We start from the raw sequence: 6,874 nt of genomic DNA, 5'->3' as shown, positions 1-6,874 counted from the left end.
TGAGATCTTTCAATGTCCTGCTTTATCCTGTGAATACGAGAATACTTTACAATTCCTATCCACAAAGGAAGAGATGGTCAATCACAATAAAATCTTACTTAATTTGTAAAGTGTTTCGGGTAAGAACATAGTTTTTGCACCTCCTCTCTACTGCTGGCTATTTCCCTCATTACAATACAGTACTTATGTCAGGTGATGTTCGCAGTGTAACAGAGTTCATGACATGTCCCTATGTATATAGAACTTGCAAAGTAATGAAGGGGGCTGTTTAGCAATGATACAGAAATTGAGGACCACGTTGTAACGTGAGTGGCTTATAGCATCACGAGATCGACGCGATGAGCCATTTTTTGATGTGACAAGTCGTCGAGAGCAGTGGTTTGGAGAACGTGTTGAAATTACAGAAAACATGGTAAAATTGATGAAAAATATGACATAAATGACTATTATTATACAGCTCTAACCTCAAAGTTTGCTCATCAGTCAACAACAACAATATTGTAGACCAAGTTTGTAATTTTACTCAGCTGGATGTTACGAAATAACGAGGAGGGAGGGGATGTGAATTTTAGCTTGCTGTCAGGCGTAAAAATAGACTCTGTTTTGTTTCAACATATGAGTACACACATCAAAAAATGTTTTGCATCAGCCCGGTTCGCAGAACTCCTGAAGATGGACATTGATTGTGGACATTGTATCACAAACACAGTCCTTTGGACTGTTCAGAGATGTCACTAAACCTGCCCAAAGATGTAAACAACCATGAATGACCAGCACCTATTAGGTAGAGGGGGACCTACAGCCGATCAGTTCCAATCATTCCATGAGGAAGTGTTGTCTGTAGGTCAACCATGCCTAGACAGTCAATACCGTGGTTTGATCGCATCTTTGTGCCAAGAACGGCTCTCAACAAGGGAAGTGTCCAGGCATCTCGGAGTGAACCAAAGTGAAGTTGTTCAGAAATGGAGAAGATACACAGAGACAGGAACTGTCGATGACATGTCTTGCTCTGGACACCCAAGGGCTACTACTGCATTGGATGACCGCTACCTATGGATTATGGCTCGGAGGAACCCTGACGGCAACGCCACCGTGTTGAATAATGCTTTTCGTGCAGCCACAGGATGTCGTGTTAAGACTCTCACTGTGCGAGATCCATCTTTGCTACCACGACACCATGCAGCACAGTACATATGGGCCCAACAACATGGCAAATGGGCCACTCAGGATTGGCACCAAGTTCTCTTCATCGATGAGTGTCTCATATGCCTACAACCAGACAATCGTCAGAGACGTGGTTGGAGACAAACCGGTCAGGCTGAATGCCTTAGACACTGTGCAGCAAGATGGAGGTTCTCTGCTGTTTTGGGGTGGCATTATGTGGGGCTGACGTATGCTGCTCGGTGGTCACGGAAGGCGTCGTAATGACTGTACAATACGCGAATGCCATCCTCCGACCGATAGTGCAACCATATTGGCGCTAGGCACTCGTTTTTGTGGACGACAATTTGTGCCCCCATTGTGCACATCTTGTGAATGACTTCCTTCAGTATAACGACATCGCTCTACTAGGGTGGCCAACATGTCCTCCAGACATGAACCCTATCGAACGTGCCTGGGATAGATTGAAAAGGGCTGTTTATGGACAATGTGACCCACCAACCACTCTGAGGGATTTACACCAAATTGCCGTTGAGGAGTGGGACGATCTGGACCGTTAGTGAATTGACGAACTTGGGGATAGTATGGCACGGTGAATACAGGCATGTATCAATGCAAGAGGACGTGCTACTGGGTATTAGAGGTACCAGTGTGTATAGCAATCGGGAGCACCACTTCTGAAGGTCTCGCTGTTGTTGTGGCCTTCAGTCCACAGACTGGTTTGATGCAGCTCTCCGTGCTGCTCTATCCTGTGCAAGCTTCTTCATCTCCAAGTACCTACTGCTTAGTGTATTCGTCTCTCGGTCTCCCTCTACGGTTACCACCACGCTGCCCTCCAACACTAAATTGGAGATTTCTTGATGTCTCACTGTATGGTGGTAGAATATGCAGTGTGTGGTTTTCATGAGCAATGAAAAGGGCGCAAGTGATGTTTATGTTGATCTCTATTCTATTTCTGTACGGGTTCCGGAACTCTCGGAACTGAGGGGATCAAAATTTTTGATGGCCGTAGGATTCTGTTGGCCATTCTTCTACTGGAGAGATGTTTGTCACGAATAGTCAAGTATTTTACTATTGTTCCAGGGGTTGGCTTTTCCTAGAAATACGTTTGATATCTGAAGACCTGAAACAGTATATCACTGTCAACTCAATGCTGACTGTAGCAGAGCATTGTAAACTGTTGAATCTCTTTGTGTACCATCGGGCTGGCAAAGCAGAACCACTACCTGAGGGGAGGGGTGGGTGTCCAGCTGCAGACTGGAAACGTATATCATTGTCACCCGAACACTGACTAAAGCAGAGTAACTGTAGAACACGGTCCTCTTTGTGTACCATCAGCAATAGGTTAGAACAGACGTGGGAAACAAGTATCCTTACTTACAGAGGAAGGAGATGGAGGGAGGAGGTGAGGTGAGACTGGTTCTAAGCTGCCTAATATGTATACACACATCGAAGTGAAGAAATGTGCAATGTTCCCGTGGAAGTCTTCCCCCCCCCCCCCCCCCTCGTCATTTTGTGACGTTATTAGTTATTATAGCGTTTTGTCTTCGTGTAGAACCAAGGCCGAATTGACACACAGCGTCACATAGTTGTTAATAGTGTTTCCCCCCCCCCCCCCCCCCCCCCTAATAGTTGGTAGCTTATAAGCAGATCACGTCTCTCTCCTCTTAAGACACTGGTACCATTCACAAGAAAAACACATCTATCCATCCCGGAATGTTCACTCAATATTGGTTATCGTGTGGTTGGTTGGTTGGTCCTATCAGCAATAGGTTATTGGCGAAGTCTACTCACTGTATCATACGGAACTTGCTACCTATGTTTAAGGATTGTTGGATGGTGTTAAGTGCTTATTTTGTAGTATATTCAAGCCAAGAGTCAATGTTCTCGATTCAGTATTCGTTGTAGCAAGCCTAAGTTTATACCACAAGAGTGAATTTCCACCTACTTAGCTGGAGATTTCATTGATTTTATTACTGTATCCACAGTTCGCACTGTTGGCATCACAGTATTTGTTTCAAAAGTGTAAAACTGCACGCTTTACACAATTTGAGGTGAGGTCTGTCTGTACAATATTTGTTGTAGCAAGCATTAGAAGCCCGCCTGGAGGATATGTGATGTAGTACTTCATGCAGTAGATGAGTGTTTATGTCTATTTAATCACTTTTTTAAAAAAAAACAAATGAGCTCAATTTACAGCAATTGAGCTGTTAAGAACAGCAACACTTCAGGCAGACACAAAGTGTGTTATTCCATGAGGAGCAAGTGACCTGTGTAAAATTCCTTCACCGTCTATTCCTCATTCCACAGTATATGAGAACACGGGCCCATGCCCCCCCCCGCACACGCACACACACACACACACACACACACACACACACACACACACACAGCTGCTGTTACTTGGTACAGTGAAGTGTCTGAAACCTCTACCAGACAGCCTTTGGTCAATTTACATGAAGAAGCAGAGTAAACTCAACTGATGACAGATTATAAACATGTGCAGTGGCTGAGGATGTCGAGAATGGGCACTGTTCTCCATTTGTATGGGGGCCGATTGGCGGACTGGGAGAAAACTAGTATAAAGATTTCAGAGTATCACATTTATGTGGGACATATTATTTCAATGTTTTTCATAAATGAGACTGATTTTACTTAGCCAAGGACCACTTTCAGACACTGCTGGCACGTCCATGACATTTGAAAGCATGCGATTATTGAGTGTTCAACTCTCCCCATGACGAATAGTCGGGTATTTCACAATTGTTCCAGGGGGACTATCCTCTCTGAGATAGACCTTTAATGGCTTCCCGGAAGCATCCTGATCTTGGGTCTTTTGTCCAGCCAGTGACTGAATCCTGCAGACCAGGAACAGTATATCACAGCACGAAGATATCTAGCAGGTGTGTGTGTGTGTGTGTGTGTGTGTGTGTGTGTGTGTGTGTGTGTCATTATGATCCATTGTTTACGAGTAATGGTTTTTTCTTGACAGTTTCGATGTGTAATTAGAGCAGTGAAGCATTTTCCGTCAGTTGTGGTAGCGTGGGGATCTAGCAGGTGTTTGTGTGTGTGTGTGTGTGTGTGTGTGTGTGTGTGTGTGTGTGTGTCATTATGATCCATTGTTTACGAGTAATGGTTTTTTCTTGACAGTTTTGATGTGTAATAAGAGCAGTGAAGCATTTTCCGTCACTTGTGGTAGCGTGTATGTGTGACAGTTTATTGCCTCATCCGTTCTTATCATGTCTTTATGTATGTATCTGTAAAAGTTCCTGAGCAGCTATACTGCTGTACATCTGAAGGAAGCTACTCTTCCTACACCCCAGTGATAGTTTGCTGTCCTCACAAGCAGTTGTGTTTACTTGAATTTCAAGCAGCAAGGCTGTAGGTTAATTGCCAGTTTGATTGATTTATTGATCCATTTTCATCTACAGCTGCACAATGTGCAAGAGATTTGGATTTTTTTGTTAATATTAACAGTTTTACATATAATATAGCTTTGTACATATTGACACACATTAATATATCAATTAATGATGAATACTTAAATAAATGTTGTTACACTTTATACAGAGAGATAAAATACAAATGTTCTTCTGAATGAGACTACATTGGGTAAACACACAAAAATTTAGTTTTGTAGGTATTCATTTACTGTGTAAAAGCAGTGATCAACTGAGTACGATTTCAGTTTAGATTTGGTGACCAATGTTTCGTATGTGTTTAATGATACCTGGTAAGGCATTGTATAGTTAGATACTAGGAAGGATAAGGCTGTTTTGAAATAACTTTGTGTTGGCACTTTGAACATGTACATCCAATTTTTGTGTTGTATCATAGCTGTGTATTGTGTGATTTTGAGTGATGAGTGGTCTTTTTGTGTGTAAGTTTTGCTTTAAATACATTATACTTTCAAGTATATATATATATATATATATATATATATATATATATATATATATATATATATGCAAGGAAGTGGCAGGATCATCCTTTTTTGAAACAATGGTCTACATGATTTGCGATTATCTACCCCTTCCATTATTCTTATAATTTTTTTTTTTCTTTTTGAATTTTGAATGTTTTGATGGCATTCCAGAATTTCCCCAGAACATAATCCCACACCGAAGGTGAGAGTGTACAACTGCATAATATACACACTGAAGGGTGTTGTAGCTGGTACAATTTTTTAATGTACCCAGCACAAAACAAGAATACTTAATTTTTTGTTCATTTGCTCAATATGTGCTTTCCATTTCAAGTTGTCTTGTAGATGAAGTCCAAGAAATTTGGTACATGCTGTTTTGGCAATTGTCTGTCCATATACCTCTAGATTGGGTGATATCAGATTTTTTGTTTGTACTGTGTGTATATCCATAGCTATAGTTTTTTCAGTGTTTATTATTAAGTCATTGTCATCAAAGTAACATGTTAGCTTGTCAGTGGTTTCTTTTGTGTTTTTTACAAGAGTTTCTTCTGAGTTTCCTGTAATTAGAACACTCGTATCATCAGCAAATTGAAATATTTTACTGCTGTCATTGCTTATGTTTAGGTCATTTACATAGAGTAAGAACAGAACAGGACCCATTACTGATCCTTGTGGCACTCCATATTTAACAGCCAGTAGCTTGGAATTATATTTCCTAATGACATTGTCCCTTTCTTGATCTATTTCCACATATTGTTCCCTGTTTTTAAGATAAGTTCAGTTACCCTGCCAGAATTTAGGAAATGTTTCCAGCAGGATAATACACATTTCAGTAAATGAACACAATTCCGAAGACAGTACCTCATGCCCTTATTTCCCAGCAGCTCAGCACAGTTTGAATCTTTTCCCCTGCAATTCACAAATAGTGGAGAGGAAGGGAATAGGAAATTGGGGGAGGGGAAGTGAGGAGGAGGAGGGGTGGTGGTGAGCTCAACAATGTGACATTGTCACATTGTCCCCCTTAGAGAGGAGGTGGAAGGACCAACCAGGGAGAGCCGCCATATTGAAAAATTTGGCAGCAGTGCAGACTGTACCAGAACATACTTTACCCTCTACTATTAGTGTCAATTAAAATACCATTTTTGACAAGTTTTCTTGTTGTAATATGATTTGTTTGTCGTAAATAATCGGAAAGCATGTGCTTGTATCTTGTCTGCTTATCTTGACATATCGCTTGTTTTTTTATATGAAGTGAAACGTGAGTGTTTGAAAATGACAAACAAACGTGTTTACATGGATCTAAAAGTAATGCCTATCGTGCAAAGAACGAGCCGATTGGTAAGCGGAAGTAAGTTAATTGATATAATTTCATAAATATGAGTGTGTTTCAACGTCGGGCAAAAAAGGCCCACTGTATGGTGCTGGCGTTCTCGATTAAACTTTTGTTTGGTTTCAGTGTAAAAAACATTAATAGCATCTTTAAACGCTTCTCTTTTCAAGGCATTGTGTTTCAAGTTGGCGGGAGATGTAACTCGTGCAGTACATGTGCAATTATATTGTAGATTTTTGTAATTATTGAGTCGACGTTTTTTCTGCTGTGATTTTTGCGAGATATTTTAATTTCGATAGGTGACACAAGTTTTTACAATGAAGCTTTTGTCGAAAAAATTAACTTTTATATCAGATTGTCGCCATTTTGTTAAAAACTATCTTTATAAATATCTTTAGGTACTATGTTAGACAATATCTTCAGGTTCAAAGACGTTATTGAAATTTTGTTCTATTTTG

This window comes from Schistocerca piceifrons, chromosome 11 (genome assembly GCF_021461385.2).
Source record: "Schistocerca piceifrons isolate TAMUIC-IGC-003096 chromosome 11, iqSchPice1.1, whole genome shotgun sequence".
Taxonomy (NCBI): domain Eukaryota; kingdom Metazoa; phylum Arthropoda; class Insecta; order Orthoptera; family Acrididae; genus Schistocerca; species Schistocerca piceifrons.
This window is presented reverse-complemented; position numbering follows the sequence as displayed.